At 43.4% G+C, this 16770-nt stretch overlaps 1 protein-coding gene across 1 annotated transcript in view; it reads right to left on the bottom strand.

The window, feature by feature from the left end:
* PHLDB2 (pleckstrin homology like domain family B member 2) overlaps positions 1 to 16456 on the bottom strand; it is a 237420-nt gene extending 220964 nt beyond the window's left edge. Inside the window, exon 1 of the mRNA XM_017347099.3 lies at positions 16320 to 16456. The gene's annotated coding sequence lies outside the window, so the exon portion shown is untranslated. The remainder of the gene's footprint in view (positions 1 to 16319) is intronic.
* Between the last annotated feature and the right edge of the window lie 314 nt (positions 16457 to 16770).

The following is a 16770-nucleotide window of genomic DNA, read 5'->3' as shown; positions in this document are numbered from 1 at the left end:
AGCAGCTGGGACTTCAAACGGCACCCATATGGGTGCTGGTGCCGCAGGTGGAGGCTTAACCTACTATGCCACAGCACTGGCCTTAATTTTTGGCATTCAAAAATATCACAGGGTTGCCTACTTATTTGCTTTAATTCATTGTGCTGGACACAAATTATTTTTTCATCTAAGCTTTTTGTCTTTGGGGTTCTATGATCTTATTTTTTTCCTTTTTTTAAGATTTATTTTTTATTTTATTTGAAAGAGTTAAAGAGAGATGGGGGGGGGGGGGTCTTCCCCTAAATGAAAGATCTCTGTGAGTGAGATCCCATGGAAAGAATGGGCCATCAAAGAAGACAGTACCTTTCTCTGAAGGAAGGAGAGAACTTCCACTTTGACTATGGCCTTGTCTAAACAAGATCAGAGTTGGTGAACTCAAGAGGCTTCCATAGCTTGGCAGCTCATGACAAGAGCCTTGGGTGATTACTGATGTCATAAATAGGAGTGTCAATTGTTAAATCAACAACAGGAGTCACTGTGCACCTGTTCCCCATGTAGAACCTCTGTCCTTAGTGTGTTGTACTATGTGAATTAACGGTAAAACTACTACCCAAACAGTACTCTATACTTTGTGTGTCTTTGTGGGTGCAGTCTGTTGAAATCTTTACTTAGTATACACTAAGTTGATCTTCTGTATATAAAGATAATTGAAAATGAATCGTGATGAAGAATGGGATGGGAGAGGGAGTGGAAGATGGGATGGTTGCAGGTGGGAGGGAAGTTATGGGGGGGGAGCCACTATAATTCAAAAGTTGTACTTTGGAAATTTATATTTATTAAACAAAAGTTTTTTAAAAAAAGAGAAGTCTTCCATTTGCCGGCTCACTCCCCAAATGGCCCAGCAACCAAGCTGAGCCAATCCGAAGCCAGGAGCTTCTTCCAGGTCTTGTATGTGGATGCAGGGGCCCACGGAATTGGTCCATCCTCTGCTGATTTCCCAGGTGCATTAGCAGGGAGCTGGAATGGAAGTAGAGCAGCTGGGACTTCAAACGGCACCCATATGGGATACAGGCACAGCAGGCTGGGGCTTTAACCCTCTGTGTCACTGCACCAACCCCTTTGATTTTATTTTTTGACTATTTTTTCCCTCAATGTTCTCTGTTGTTTCTGAGACACCTATCAAATACTGGACTTCCAGGATTATAACTTCACATTGGCGCCTTGGGCATCAGTCATAGCTGGTCAGGAACACAGCCTTTCCGTGTGTTCATAGTAGGAATAGGCATACGGAGGGCTGGAAGAGTGAAAGATGTTTGAGCTGTAACTGAGTAGCTCAGTCTCCACCCCTGTGTGCCTGACTTGATGCTCCATGTCAAGTTGCTTCGAGCCTCCGATTCTGTTCACGCAGCTGCCTCTTCCCAGTCACTGTCTTCCCCCGCACGGACGCTGCAAGGTTCTAAGGGGGGACAGGGTCGGGGCACTCTGGGAGACGTCCCTGCTGCCTTCCAGTGATGCAGAGAAGCCTGCGGCCGTGATACGGAGACGCCGAAGTGACAAAGACAACTGGATTCAGCACAGAGCCCAGTAAATGCTCCGAATCCATTCTATACACGGCCTGGGGAACATGCTTAGTTTCTCCAACAGTAAAGAGGGAATAATGCTGTCAGCTGCCTCTTAGGGTTGCTAGGAAGACTGATGGAAATAAAACATATATCAGATGTAAATCACTGCCCGACGCATATTCAGGTGCTCTCAGTACATGCTGGCTGGTCTAATTTTATGAGGAGTATTAAATTATCTTTTCTCCTCACATTTTCACTTACATCATTTTGCACTAAATTTCAAGACGTCCCTTCTACACTATTTTCCAGGCTATTGATATTTTTGTAACTGATAAAATTGTAGTTACTAAGAGAACTTTTATCAAGTTATTTTTTGTGGTGTCTGTTTTACCAATGCAATTCTTTTTACTTTGTGTTTTGTTCCTCGGTCTCATTTATTTTCTTTTTTCCAGCAATTTGTTAACTCCTTTCTTCTTTCTTCTGTTGTAGCTGCTGCTTCTTTTGTTAAAAACAAGTTTATTTCAATAAGGTTTAGAGAGGAGCAAGAGGCAAAGCCAGGCCTGGTTTGCCATCTTGTGCAGAGGCTGACAGTGCTGTTTGGGTCCTAATTTTCTCTACTTAGCATGACCGAATCAACAGGCTCTGTCACAGCAGCTCCCAGTTACTCTGGTCCTTTTGTGTATCAGGTGGTGTACTAAGAACTTCACATATGAACACTCAGCTAAATCACTTGATCTTAAAGCATAGGAACTAATATTATCTCATCCCCATTTAAGTTGAGATTATTAAGACTTTCAGAGGTCAATTGACTTGTCCAAGGTCATATAGTTAGTAACTAGCAGAGCTATATTTTTAAAACAATTTGTTTATTTATCAAAAGGGAGAGAGAGAGAGAGAGAGAGAGAGCGCGTGCATCTTCTAACTCCTGTTTCACTCCCGAGATGGCTGCAACAGCTAGGGCTGGGCCAGGCTAAAGTGAGGAGACAAGAACTTCAACCTGGTCTCTCACATGGGTGGCAGAGGTCAAATACTTGAACTAGTTTCCTCTGCTTTCCCAAGTACATTAGCAGGAAGCTGGATTGGAAATGGATCACCTGGGATTCGAACCAGCACTTCTATATGGGATCCTGACATGGCAAGCAGTGGCTTAATCTACTGTACCACAATGGCAGGCTCCCAGGATTAAAACTGAAACACAGATGTATTGGCTATGGAGTCCAAACTCTGAACTACTGCTGCTAGATGAACCTCATTATTCTATGTGACTGTGTGGCATCCATAGACGGAGTAGATGTGTGTCTAATTAACAGACTGCTTTCAAAATTTGCTATTACAATAAAACTTCACATGAATATCTGTGTACAATGGGACACTTACATGACAGTCATTTTATTTTCGAATACAAATCTCAGGAAGTTATTCACATAAAACATTTTTAATATGTTTTGACAAACTGTCCTTACAAAAGAAGATGAAGCAATTGACACTTCCGCCAGCAGCAATGTGTGAAAGCTGCTGATCTCTACAGGCCCATCAGTACCTGTTATCACCCACTATTTGCCAATTTCATAAAGATTAAATGCAACTTGAGTGTTTTTATTTGCTTGTATTGCATTGTTAGTGTGACTGAACATCTCTCTGTGTGATGATAGCTCCTGTTCTATTGTTATTTTGTGGATTGCCGGTTCATTTTCTGCCCAAGTTTCAGTTATGGTATTGCCTCTAGTTGGCTGGTATAGATCTGTGAGTACTCTTTAGGAACAGCAACCTTTGGCCTGTTATTTATGATGCAAATATACTTTCATAGATCACTACTTCTATTTTTACTTATATTTATGGTATTGGTAGAAGAGATTTTAAATAATTATGTAGTCAAATCTACCCTAAATTTTACACATATTCTTTCTTTCAGTGGGTGAAAGAGTGAAACCAACATGAAGGTTGGTCTGTTTGATTTATGATCTGAGTTTCTAAAGGAAGTGGACAAGTCAATAATCTGTTGGTCCTACTGCAGGATACAGGCCAATTGGTTAAGATGATGAAAGTTTTCACTTACACACTAAATACTGACCTAAGTCAACTTACGAAGGATTTCCAGCCAGGTTAGGTTGAAAGCTCCTAGGTTTACTCTTCTGACTTTCATTCCACTTAAAATGTGCAGTATCACAGTCAAAGTTAGATTTGATGTTAATGCAGTCTGTTGGATGCATGCTGGGTAGGTCATCTGTATTCTTCAACCTTGAGTTTTCCACCTTGTGCCAGCAGCTCACATCATAAGACCTCACTCCGATCTCTCCAGTTTTGTTCTTCATCATTTCTGTTTAAATTTTCTCCCAGCATAAATTAAATTAAAGTCATAACTCAGTGGAGATCAGGTTTATAACAAGACTATCCGCCTAGCTGAAGTCCCTAGAGTATAGGGGAACCTATGAGGCCTGGGTTGCAGAGAATGTTTCTAAGGTAAGATTCCAGGTTCAAGGGATGTGTATTAGGCAATTCAGGCCAAAGTTCCACTTTTCTTCCTGTATTTTAATGAGAAGGATCTTTCTGGACTTTCCTGCCCTTTTTTTCCTTTTCTAAGGATGAAAACTTTGTTAACAGTGACTACCACAAGTATCTCTACTCTTGGAATTTTTACTCTGTAAGATATTCAAGCTTCTAAAAATATTTACTTATTTTGTATTTTATTTGAAAGACAGAGAAATAAAGACACACACACAGGTAAGGAGAGAGAGAATCCTCCATCTGCTGATTCACTCACTCTGACCACAATAGATAGGGATAGGCTAGGCTGAAGCCTATAACCTGAAACTCCATCCAGAACTCCCACGTGGGTGACAGGGACCCAAATACTTGAACCCTCACCTGCTGCCTCCCAGAGTGTGTACTAGCAGGAAGCTGGATCATAGCAGAGGAACTGGGACTTGAACCAAGCACTCTGATATGGGATGCAGGTGTTCTAACCACTGTGCCAAATGCTGGTCCCTAAAGTCTTAATTCTTCAAGAGGAAGGATGCAAATCCTTTAAAATACCATTTGGATATCAACTTCTCTGACAGAATTCTTGAGAGTCCATATGGAATTTTTTGTGTTGTATTTTGTTATTGCTGCCCCTACAGACTTGCACAATGCTGTGTGGGTTCCTTTACAATGCTCTACCAGATGTTGGTCTTCTTTTGGGGCAGGACTATGAACTGCTCACATCTGAATCTAAAGTCCTGGGCACAGTGTCGACCATGCTTTAGGCACCATGTAAATATCTTCTTATTGGAGATGGGTTAGAATGATGGAAAATATTTGGTTCCAGCATGCTGTTATGACTTTGACTTGGGGCAAGTGGAAGTTCATAACCTCACCTCTTCTCTTCTCTTCTCTTCTCTTCTCTTCTCTTCTCTTCTCTTCTCTTCTCTTCTCTCTCTCTCTCTCTCTCTCTCTCTCTCTCTCTCTCTCTCTCTCTCTCTTTCTTTTGACAGGCACAGTTAGAGAGAGAGGCAGAGAGAGAGGTCTTCCTTCCGTTGGTTCACCCCGCAAATGGTCAATGCACTGCGCCGATCTGAAGCCAGGAGCCAGGAGCTTCCTCCTGGTCTCCCATGTGGGTGCAGGGCCCAAGCACTTGGCCCATCCTCCACTGCCTTCCTGGGCCACAGCAGAGAACTGGACTGGAAGAGGAGCAACTGGGACAGACTCTGGCGCAGTCCAACCGAGACTAGAACTCGGGGTACCAGCGCCGCAGGTGGAGGATTAGCCTAGTGAGCCACGGCACTGGCCAATAACTCTTGATATAAATAGATGTGGAGGGGGCTGGCGCTGTGGTGCAGTAGGTTAATCCTTCACCCGTGGTGCTGGCATCCCATATATGCGCCAGTTCTAGTCCTGGCTGCCCCTCTTCCAATCCAGCTCTCTGCTGTGGCCTGGGAAAACAGTAGAAGATGGCCCAAGTGCTTGGGCCCCTGCACCTGTGTGGGAGACCCAGAAGAAGCTCCTGGCTCCTGGCTTCAGTCAGCGCAGCTCCGGCCATCGCGGCCATTTGGGGAGTGAACCAATGGAATGAAGACCTTTCTCTCTGTCTCTCCCTCTCACTGTCTACCTCTCAGATAAATAAACAAAATCTTTAAATAAGTAAAAGATGTGGAGAATAGTAGACTCTTCATTGGATGTTTATCATAAAGTGGGTAAAAGACAAAATACGGAGACTTTCAGTTAGTCTCTTGAAGTGAACAGCTAAAGATCAAGTAAAATCAAGCATGGTCAGAATGTGTATCTATGGAATAGGAGAAAAAAATGTGTATGGAGAGTAGACTAAGTACACAATCTAAATACTGCTCAGGCCATTGTATTCATTGATCAGTTTACCTGAATTATAACATTGAACCTGCCTTACAATACCATCTAAATAAAATGGATGACAATGTGCTATAAATTCAGCATGCTGAGAGTCACATGCAGACATCTGAAATTCAGTACAATTAACTGACCCTGAGATACATTTAGACAGCACAAAAGAAATTTTTACATGCCAAAGGTTTTCTAGGGTGCTTTTTCTAAAAATGATTAAAATATGTTGTGGTAAGTGTAGAGAAGGGGGTATGCTAACAATAGAAGTCTTTAAGGTCAGTGTTTTCAACAGATGTTTACTAATTAACTCCAGAAATTAAAGAAGTATTTAAATTTTTTTGAAATCCACATCCAGGAATAGTCCAGACAAAAGTTTTTTCTTATTGCAAAATTGATCTAATGCCCTTCTGAAATTAAAATTCTTTGCATGCATCGCACACACACGCTCAGAAACACCACTTGTAAATTATTTTAGTTCTACTTCATTCACAGCAAGACATTTGCAGCCCCCAAATGCCTGAAGATTTATGGCATGAAAGTATCCTCTGTTCACAGTGCTGCCTCTCCCCCTTTTGGCCCAATGGACTGTGAAATACAAGATTATCAGGAACAATCCTGCACCTTCTGGAAAGCCTCTGCCGGATACGCCCTCCCTTGCTTTCACCGTCGGGCAGACGCTCCGGCACAGATGGGAGACCACGGACTTGGACATCACTGACTACCAGTAGGCTGAGTGAGGCTGAGTGAGGTCGATGAGTCAGTATCTGAGTGGCCAGGTGGCTTTTTCAAAGTAGGAAAACAGAGTTTTGTTTTCTCTGAAACCCCTTTTTCCTGCTGGAAAACTGTTACGGCTAGAGAATCCAGTCCAATGATAGAAATTCAGTTCAATTCATGAAACAATCAATGTGATAATTTTTTAAAATAATTTATTTATTTATTTGAAGAGCAGAGTTGGAGAGAGACAGATAGAGACAATCTTCTATCCACTCCTCAAATGGCTGCAACACCCAGGGCTGGACCAACCCCTGAGCAAGGAACCTGGATCCTGGAACTCCATCTGGGTCTCCCACATGGATGCCAAGGGCTCAAGCACTTGGGCCATCTTCGGCTGCTTTCCCAGGAGCATTAGCAGGGAGCTGAATTAGGGTGGAGCAGTCTGAACTCCAATTGGTCCATATGGGATGCTGGTGTCACAGGCTGCGGCTTAACCTCCTACCCCACAATGTCAGGCCCTATGATCATTGATCATTGACTTTGTAGGAGAACTTGTGAACGTGCTAGTTGGTATCCAGTTATTAGCACTATAGAATTATGAGGTTGTATCATATTTTAGCACCTTGCCTATTCTTTTGTTTGTTATATTTTTCAACATCATAGGAATACACTGATGCATTAAGGTCCATATTTGGGCTATGTTTAGCAATGATATGATTGTTGGAATCATGGCCTCTTTCAATTTTCTGGCCTCATTAAGAATTAATACATGGGGGCTAGCACAGTTGGTTAAAGCCCTGGCCTGCAGCGCAGGCATCCCACATGGGAGCAGGTTTGTGTCCTGACTGCTCTGCTTCTGATCCAGTTCCCTTCTGATGCGCTTGGGAGGGCAGCAGAGGATCTCCCAAGTTCTTGGGTCTCTACACCCACATGGGAGATCCAGAGAAAGCTCCTGGCTCCTAGCTTCAGCCTGGCCCAGCCCTGGCCATTGCAGCCATTTGGGGAGTGAACCAGTGGATGGAAGACCTCTCTCTCTCTGTCTCTACCCTTCTCTATAACTCTGTGTTTCAAATAAATAAAATAAATCTTTAAAAAAAGAATTAATACATGGTTGAATAATAAGTATGTCCTCTTCGTGTCTTGCCTATATATATCGTGGGTAACCCAAGGGTGACTTTTGGTGATTGTTTTATGTCTTCAAAAAAAGTGAGCCACTGTGATTGTGGACGATGTCATCTAAGCATTATTTACTGTGTTACTTTTTACAAGTTCCTGGCCCAAGAGGCTATCTATGGATAAGTCAACTAGATAAGAGGGGTAAATTTAAACTGAGAATAGTAACATGTAGTCAGATTTTTGTTGAGTACAACAGAAAGTCACTGGAAGACCCTGCCAGGTAGCCAGTCTATCTTTACTGAATTAATGGCATGACCTCCTTCTCCAAAAATTTCACAGATGTCCCCTGGTGATGAGGATTAATTGTTGTCTCTTCTTCTCTCATATTTAAAAGGGGACAAAAATAGACAGCAAGGCGATGCAGCCTCTGAGCACTACTAAGATGTAGGTCTACTGATGCACAATTTCTTTCAGTGTTTATTTTTTTTTTTTTTTTGAACAAAGGTTCTTGCCCTCATGTATGAGTGTGGATCTTCAGGGTCTTAGACTACTTGGACATGTGTGCAGGGTGACAAAGGAAGCAAGTGCGGGCTCCGATGCTATCCTGCTTTCTTTACTGGGGCCTCTAGTCAGGCTTTGGTGTTTAGTGCAATTTGGTTCCTTTGAACAGTGCTGCCCTGGGCTACTTTCTCTCTTAACTACATCACAGTTAGCCAGCATTATTCTTTCCTTTTTATATGAAGAAGTAGAGCAGAGAGAAGTGAAATAATGCCAGAGGTAAAAAAATATAAAACAGCAATGCTTGGAATGGGCTGTCACCACTCTTCCAGTCACCCTGATGACCATTCGTTTCTGCAGATTATAAGAGAGAAATTGGAGTCTTTCCAGAGAAACTGCCCTTTCAGTTGAGAGCCTCAGGGAAAATTTTTGATGCAGTCTCACTTCCTAGATATGCCTTCTCTTCATTACAAATAGCCTTTGATGAAGCTTACAAGAAAGGACATGTGCACAGGCAGCCACTTAGTAACAACCAGGGTGAGTAACCCTGGGCAGGGCAGCTGGAGTGGCTCAGGGAGGGGCCGGTGGACAGGGATGGTCTCAGAATCCACAGTGGATTTTAAGCTCTTCCCCAGCCCTGACCATTGTTCTGCATACTTCAGAAGAGCCACAATGCATCCCTCACTCCTCCGCCTTTTGCTTACAATGTCAGCTGCTCTTCCTCCTCCACACACACACAGTTCCACCTGACTCAGTGGCGTGTTTCTGTAACCTTGGGCAAGTAACATCACCTCTAAGGATTTCTGTGTATTTCAAAGGGAAGAGGATACTCAGGACTGCCGGCTGCTGAAGCTGGCATTAGTGACACATGGATGCCGGCGCCGCGGCTCACTAGGCTAATCCTCCGCTTTGTGGCGCCGGCACACCGGGTTCTAGTCCTGGTCGGGGCGCCGGATTCTGTCCCGGTTGTGCCTCTTCCAGGCCAGCTCTCTGCTGTGGCCAGGGAGTGCAGTGGAGGATGGCCCAAGTGCTTGGGCCCTGCACCCCATGGGAGACCAGGATAAGTACCTGGCTCCTGCCTTCGGATCAGCGCGGTGCGCCGGCCGCAGCGCGCTGGCTGCAGCGGCCATTGGAGGGTTAACCAACGGCAAAGGAGGACCTTTCTCTCTGTCTCTTTCTCTCACTGTCCACTCTGCCTGTCAAAAAAAAAAAAAAAGTGACACATGGGTGTGGTGGGCTGAGTGTTGGTGCTAGGGTTGCAGCCGGAAAAAAACCTTCTGGATTCTTCCAGTTGAGTGGGCTCCTACTCTGCAAAGATCAAAATCCAGCTTCTCCAATGTATAAATCAAGATCTTGTGCATAGGGGCCAGTGCTGTGGCATAGAAAGTTAAGCCTCAGTCTGTAATGCCGGCATCCCATGTGGGTGATGTTTCGAGTTCCGGCTGCTTCACTTCCAATCCAGCTCCCTGCTAATGTGTCTGAGAAAGCAGCAGAGAGATGGTCCAAGTGCTTGAGTCCTTGTACCCGTGTGAGAGACATGGAAGAAGCTCCTGGTTCTTGGCTTCAGCCCGGCCCAGCCCTGGCCATTGCTGTCATTTGGGGAGTGAACCAGCAGATGGGAGATCTCTCTCTCTCTCTCTCCCTTTCTCTCTCCCTCCCTTCCTCTATGTATCTCTGCCTTTCAAATAAATAAATTTTTTAAAAAAAGATCTCATGTTTAGCTTTCCATCTCCCTCTAGTTCATTCATTGAGGAGACAAGGGCAATTAAATTGCCTCACAGATCAAAATCATTTCCATGTTTTCTTTATGGGACTTGATGTTCTTTCCTAGTTGTCCATAGAAGACAGGATATTAAAACTAGAGGACATCTTAAAGATGATCTATTCCCAACCCCCTGCCTTCATTTGGAAAGTGAGAAAATTGAGGCCAAGAGAGCTGAAGTGGTTTGCTCATGTTTCATGGAGGGCTTGTTGGAGCAGCAGAATCACTCCAAACCAAGGTCTCCTATCTACTGTGCTGTTCTGCTACAGGATGGCAGAAGAGTTAGGTAGACCCACAGGCACTATTTCCTCTGCACCAATGGTTAGTACTTCCAGTTCTTTCTTTAGTCTTCCATGACAATTTCAAAGTATTTTTAAAAAATTACTCCCTACTAAATTCACAGCTGTTACCAGTTTATTATCACCAACAACTATTTACTGAGAACGCATGCTCTTCGGGGTCCTGAGCAAGTGATTAAAAAGTGTATACACAAAGGATTCTAAGGGGGCTGAGGGCTGGCTCACTTGGTAGGTTTAAAAACCTTCTCATCTCTGATGAGTGGCAAGATTTTAAAATTGTTTCAAAAATGGTGTCTGACATGCTTCTGAGAGAGGAGATGTGTTGCTGAGTTGAGGATAAGCCAACAATAAAAGTTAGTGGTTATTTGCCATGAGGCTAGAGATGATTAAAGAAAAATTGGCACAAACCTGCAGAGAAAGACATTGGTGGTGTCAGAATGAAGGATGCATCTGTTGGACTGTTTTGTGTTCTTTAAGATTGCAAGTTATGAACACAACTGTATTCTACAATGAGACTTCATATGAAAAATGAGGAATTCCCATTTTGCCTAGAGAAGCAAAACAAGATGAAGTTTGGCAGAGAATTGTCAGGTTCTGGGAAGTGCTGTTCTTGGTTCCTGCCTGCATTCAGGGTTCCTACCTTTTGTAGAATGACTATATTTCAAACTGGCACATCTTGGAATGGGTAGAATCAGCCTGGTGTCTGTCATTCACTGCAACATCTCCTGGTTGGCGCCTGGGGTTTCTCTTCTACAGTCTGCTTACATACTAACCAGAAACTTTCAGCTGCTTACTTTGTGAAACCTAATGAGATCATCACAAAGTAGGCCCTATGGATGAAAGCCATCATTCCACAGAAATACACATGAGCTCCAGCCAACTGCACTGTATACGACTTATCTTAAGAAATGAACCCTTGAGTACAACAGCCCAATGATGACAAGAAAGAATTCTGCTGAGTTCTTTGCAGGAAGTTATTTTTGATATTGTTTTGGCTTTAGAAAAAAAAAAAAGAAGGATTTTTTTGAGGGTTACCTCGGTGCACAGTGAAACTACAAATTCAAATTGTTTGAATCCTGTCCCCCAAACACAGAAGTTTTATGTGAAAACAGTCTCATTTTCATCTTACGTTCTGGGAAGCCCTCCAAGGCACAGTAAATAGCCAACTTTTTGTGACCTTGAGTTCCTTCACTGCTCCCATGAGAAACTTGACCTTGAAACTGTAGAGAAGAGGAGAACAATTCTCAAGTTGGTATGGGGAAAGGCTAGAAGTCATATTATGTGTTTACTGATTGCCCAAAACTTATGGGTTCTCCTGCATCAAGATCCTCAGAACTTCCAAGGTCACAGAAATGGGGACAAAGTTACAGAGCAATGCACATTAACCTCAAAACAAGGACATGCATAACAAGACTGTCACATGGGTGGAGATTGAAGCATCCGGCTGGGGCAATCCCCAGTGAAGCATTAGGAATAAGAAAACCCTTGATCTCCTCCAGATGCACAGCCGATGCAGAACTCCTTGACCCCTCTGATCATCCTTGGACTAGAATAGAGTTCATAAGACACAAAAATTCCTGCTGTGACAACTGCTAGTTTCTACAGTGTTTGCAATTATGCTTGTAATGAATTCCCACTTTATAGAAAGACTTCCTTAGATTTTCTACCAGTTGGCAACCGTAAGGTCATGCGACATCCATCTGGTCATTACAATGCTTACCAAAAGAGGACTTGTGTATATCAAAAGACACCTGGGGCTGTAGCCACTACCCAGGTATATTTTCTCCTAAGCACACAACAGGTTAAAGTACAGTAATTTCTTCCATGTTTCCTAGCAAGAACTCCTTTGAAACCTTATTTTGCTTTTGGGTACACGAGCTTGAAAGATTTTTGCCTTTAAGGCAGCTCTTATTCAGTAGCCATTAGCATCTTCGTTTTTATTACACTGTGAAAATCTAATTATAATAATGGCATTTCCATTCTAACCTGATAGACTTCCAGCCAAAAGCAAAGCAGTTCATGCTGGATTGGGACTATGTGGCCTAAGAACAGACTGTGTCATCATTTGGCATTTTTATTTCCTGAAAACCATTTCTAGACTCCATTCTTAGCATGATGAATTCAGAGGACTGTAACTTGTGTTGTGACACAGCAGGTTAAGCTGCTGCTAATGATGCTGGCATCCCATATGAATGCTGGTTTGAGTCCTGGCTATTCCACTTCCAATCCAGGTCCCTGATTACACACCTAGAAAAATAACGAAACATGGCCCTGGGACCCATGGGGGAGACCCAAACGGAGTTTTGGGGTCCTTTATTTGGTCCAGCCCTGGTCCTTGTGGCCACGTGGGGAGTGAACCAGTGGGGAAGAATGATCTCTCTCTCTCTCTCTCTGACCCTGCCTTTCAAATGAATAAAATAAATCTTTATAAAAAAAGAAATTCAGAGAACTGCTTGTAAATGAGAAAAGAAGATCAAAGCATTTAGTGCTCAATATTTACAGAACTCATTAGCTGCCTGAGGTTTGAGAGGGAGGCCCACTTGTAATGAGCCTCAGGTTCCTTATCTGACACGGTACCACCTGAAAATGGTACTCAACTTACAGTGTTATGATGAAGATTAAATAAAACCATTGACATACTGGAAAGTTTTGAAAAATTTAGCTTTCTCAAAGGCTGAAATTTCATGGCAGCAATTAACTTTCAAAAATCTTATTATAATAATGGAAAAATTTTATTTTGCATTATGTTAAAATCAATGAACCAAAGAAACCAATGTTTGTGAGCAAGGTAATAAGACCAATTTTCTCCACAGCTTCAGAAAGGGATCAAAATGCTGACTCAGGGGCAATGTGTGTGTTTATAGTATACGAATGTGCGTGTGTGTGTATGTGTGTGTCTGTGTGTGTGTGTTGTGTTACTTTCCCGCAGGGCAGGTAAATCACTGTGATACTGAATTTTATGGCTGTACAGAGTCAAGAACATTTCTTGGGGGAAGGAAGCGAGAATAAATATGTACTTTGAGAATTCAAGCAACAATTTGGAAAGGACGTCCCCTCCTTTTGTACAGTGCAAACAATGTAGGCACTGTGGAGTGAGTATAGGGAGTTGGGCTTTAGGATCAAGTAGACTCCTGCTAAACTCCACCTGATCTTAGTAGCTCCTTCATTCCTGGCAAGTTGTCTTGGAAATACATGCAAAACATGCAGACAAAAAGTCAGCAGCTGATTTGTTAGGCATAACAGGCATTGGGTAAAGGTGAAATGTTGGTAGGAGCCCTTGTGTTTTAGAGTCAACTTTGTTTTTCTCTCAGCGTCTTAATTAACACAGATGATAGGCTGTGCGTACAGTTCAAATGGGGTCCCCTGCCTGGATGGGGCCTGGTGGACGTGGTGATGCAGTCCCTCTTTGCAATGCCTCACACTCTTGAAGTATGCATGAGGCAAGTCCATAAAAAAAAGGAAAGCCCTCATGCAAGGGTGTTTAGCCAACCACCCGTCACAGTGGTGTTTCTTAATCTTGATTATGTAAAGGCTTGGGCATTGTGTCTGTTTGGAAGTTCTGCCAGACAATCCATGGACATTTTAGGATGCATTTGAAAGAAGTGAACCTGGGAGGAAGAGGGGGAGGAAGACTTGCTGCTGTAGTTTACTCATTTACAGCTTAAATGACATCATCAAGCTATTTGGATTCCAAGCCAACCTGGGTCTCTTTGAATTGCAATAGCTGGGAGCCTTGAAATGATGGACTGCTGATGGTTCCTCTTGCTTTAAGCCTCCTTTCGCCCAACTGGGATATGGATGAGTGGACATCTAATAATGAAATTCTTGAGTTCTCAGGGGAGGGTAGGGATGGAGTCCATTCTTTCTCTGGATCCGGTTCAGGTGCGGTATTTTAGTTGGGGCTCATGAATTTGAGTCTAGAGAAAACACAGGGCCCAGGATCTAGCTTGAGAATTCACTAGGTTTACTGGGAAATATCCAGGACTGACACGAGTCCAGAGATAGTCACCATTACAAACACGTCCCTTTACTTCCTGCCAGTTTGTGCTTTTAAGTCCCCTAGAATCAGGTCCACTCCAGTCAAACGGTGGTCTTTTGGTGACAGTGGCACTCACCTGGCCTTAGGCCTGGCACATCCAGAGGCCAGTGGAGAACTTCTAACTCTATTAGTGAGACTTCCTTATCCCGTTGACCTTTAGCGTCTCCATGTGTTCAACTCCATTGCCTCATGAAGCAATGGGTTGGCAACAAGGCAGAAATGAATAGAACCAGGGGTCAGCCTTGGAGTAACTGCATGAATCGGGGCAAATTAATTAATGTCTGTGTTCTAACTTTCCAGCATTTAAAGAGAATAACAATGCCCATTTAATCAAGTCCATCTCAGGGATAGTCTCTTCCTATCTAATTTACAATGTATACGAAATGGGAAGAAGAGCTGGATAGAACCGCAGGGTTTTCCTTTGTGGTTTTGGCTTTGAGCCAGGCTGCACAGGAAGGAGAGTGCAGTTGTGTGTGCGAGTCCCTAAGGCAGCCTAAAGCATAGTAAGTAAATTTGGCCTATGTCTTGAATGCCCCAAGGCTCTGTGCTCCCTTCAAAACCACCTCCAGCACTTGCATGATGTACAGCATATTCCAGTTTCCAGCCAGACACACAGTTAATATTCTGCAGGACTTAATATCTGCACAGCATTTCGTAATTGTCCATAACATTCCTGCAAGGTTGCCACAGACTTGTCCCAAATCACACAAGTTGCAATGTGTCTGCAGTGACCTCAGCTCCTGCATCTGGTTAACTACCTCAGCCACTAAAAATTCCAGCTAGAGACCTTACCTGAAGGGATTCACTTAAGTTCCATAAATGATTGACAACAATCAAACATGACCTTGTCTAATATGTGATTCAATCCCTTACCCCAAGGGACTTCAGGAAAAAAGGGCCTCCCTATCACTAACAACTATAAGATCCAAGAGCTATAGCACACGCTTGGCAGGTATACATGATGACAATATGACAATGTTTCTGCAATTAAAGAAGTTACCTTCAGACCTAAAGAAGAGGAGGCCATGTTTGGTTCAAATAACATATTTACAAAATGTGTAGGCCTGAAGAGAAAGACTTCACTTTTTTGATAATTACTCCATAGCCTTATTCTCCATCAGAATCCCTTAATAACTTGATCCTTAGTTAGACCACTTTCTTCCATATAGACCTCCACTGACAGGCAAAGTGCTCTCTAAAGCCACAATGTTTTATCCTAGTGATATGAAGTCTCAGGTTTGTGCATGAGTCTTGCTGAACTGGGAGGGACCTTGTGGGGTTTACTCCTCGGGTTAGGATACAAACTAACTTGATCAGAGGAGAATATGGGGTAAAGCCTCAGAGAATGTTGCTTTGATGTTGCCATGTGTATTCTGTGGAGGGGATCAGCTGGTGGTCTTCTGTCAAAGGTAGGAAAGAGCCCTGCCCCGGTAAATGATTGACCTGGCTGCCTGGTCTGATAAGCCTGGGTAAATAGGCTTGATTCTGCTCCAGTAATTTCAGGACTTTTAACTCCTTTGGTACCAAAGCAAGCAGGCCAATGGCTCCCTGGGAAATCCCATTATTTGAGATTGACAGCGCCTGAATAGACAGCGTGTTTCTCAGACTTGTCTGTACACTGTCCTCTCTGCTATATCTTGAAAGCAAGAAGAACTCATGCAAGCAAAATTCTAGAATGAAGACATGTTTATAAAGCTACCCAAAGTGGAAAAATTCCAATAAGCCACATGTATGCTTTCAAACCATGAAAGAGAATAAACCTACAGAATTTTCAAAATACATAGAAGAGCAACAACAGCAATTTTTAGAGGAGCAAGAACGAGGAAGGAAAATTCAACCTAGTTTCCAGAATTCGCTGATGGTCAGATGATTGAATTCTGTGAACACCCGCCCCAACTCCCATCTACCACATCTCCTGAAGGAGACGGCCGGCAGAGACACTGTAGTTACAGGGCTAGCTAAGGAGCTTGTTTGCAATCTGGAGAGAAGGTCCAGTGGCCAGCCTGATCCCTTACCTTGATTGCTGCTTTGTATTTCAGATTCTTCCTTCTTTCCTTCCTGATTCAACAGGGATGGTCCACAGTTCTCCCAATCCTCTCTGAAGAGTTTCGGATGTGGGGAGGAAGCAACCACACAGGCTCCAGCTTTTCCCCAAGCATGAAAATGAGCTGTTCCCTTCTATCTCTTTCCTGCTCTCTGGCCGCTGCAGCCAGTGGTCACAGGCAGCAACTTGTTCGCAGCCAGGTATGTTGACAGATGTGAAGGAGGGAGTGTGCGCTGGTCTCAGCTGCCTGGTGCAGCCAATCATTGCACACCAGGCCAGGCTTTTTGCCCTGATCAAATCTCAGCAGACAAATCAGATACCAGGGCTGTAGAGGGCAAAGGGCAGAGCCTGATAACTGTTGATTATCCAAAAAGTGATTACCTTGTGATTGGCTCCATCAAGATGGTAAGAGGTCCTGCTAA

This window comes from Oryctolagus cuniculus, chromosome 4 (assembly GCF_964237555.1).
Source record: "Oryctolagus cuniculus chromosome 4, mOryCun1.1, whole genome shotgun sequence".
NCBI lineage: Eukaryota > Metazoa > Chordata > Mammalia > Lagomorpha > Leporidae > Oryctolagus > Oryctolagus cuniculus.
This window is presented reverse-complemented; position numbering and strand designations above follow the sequence as displayed.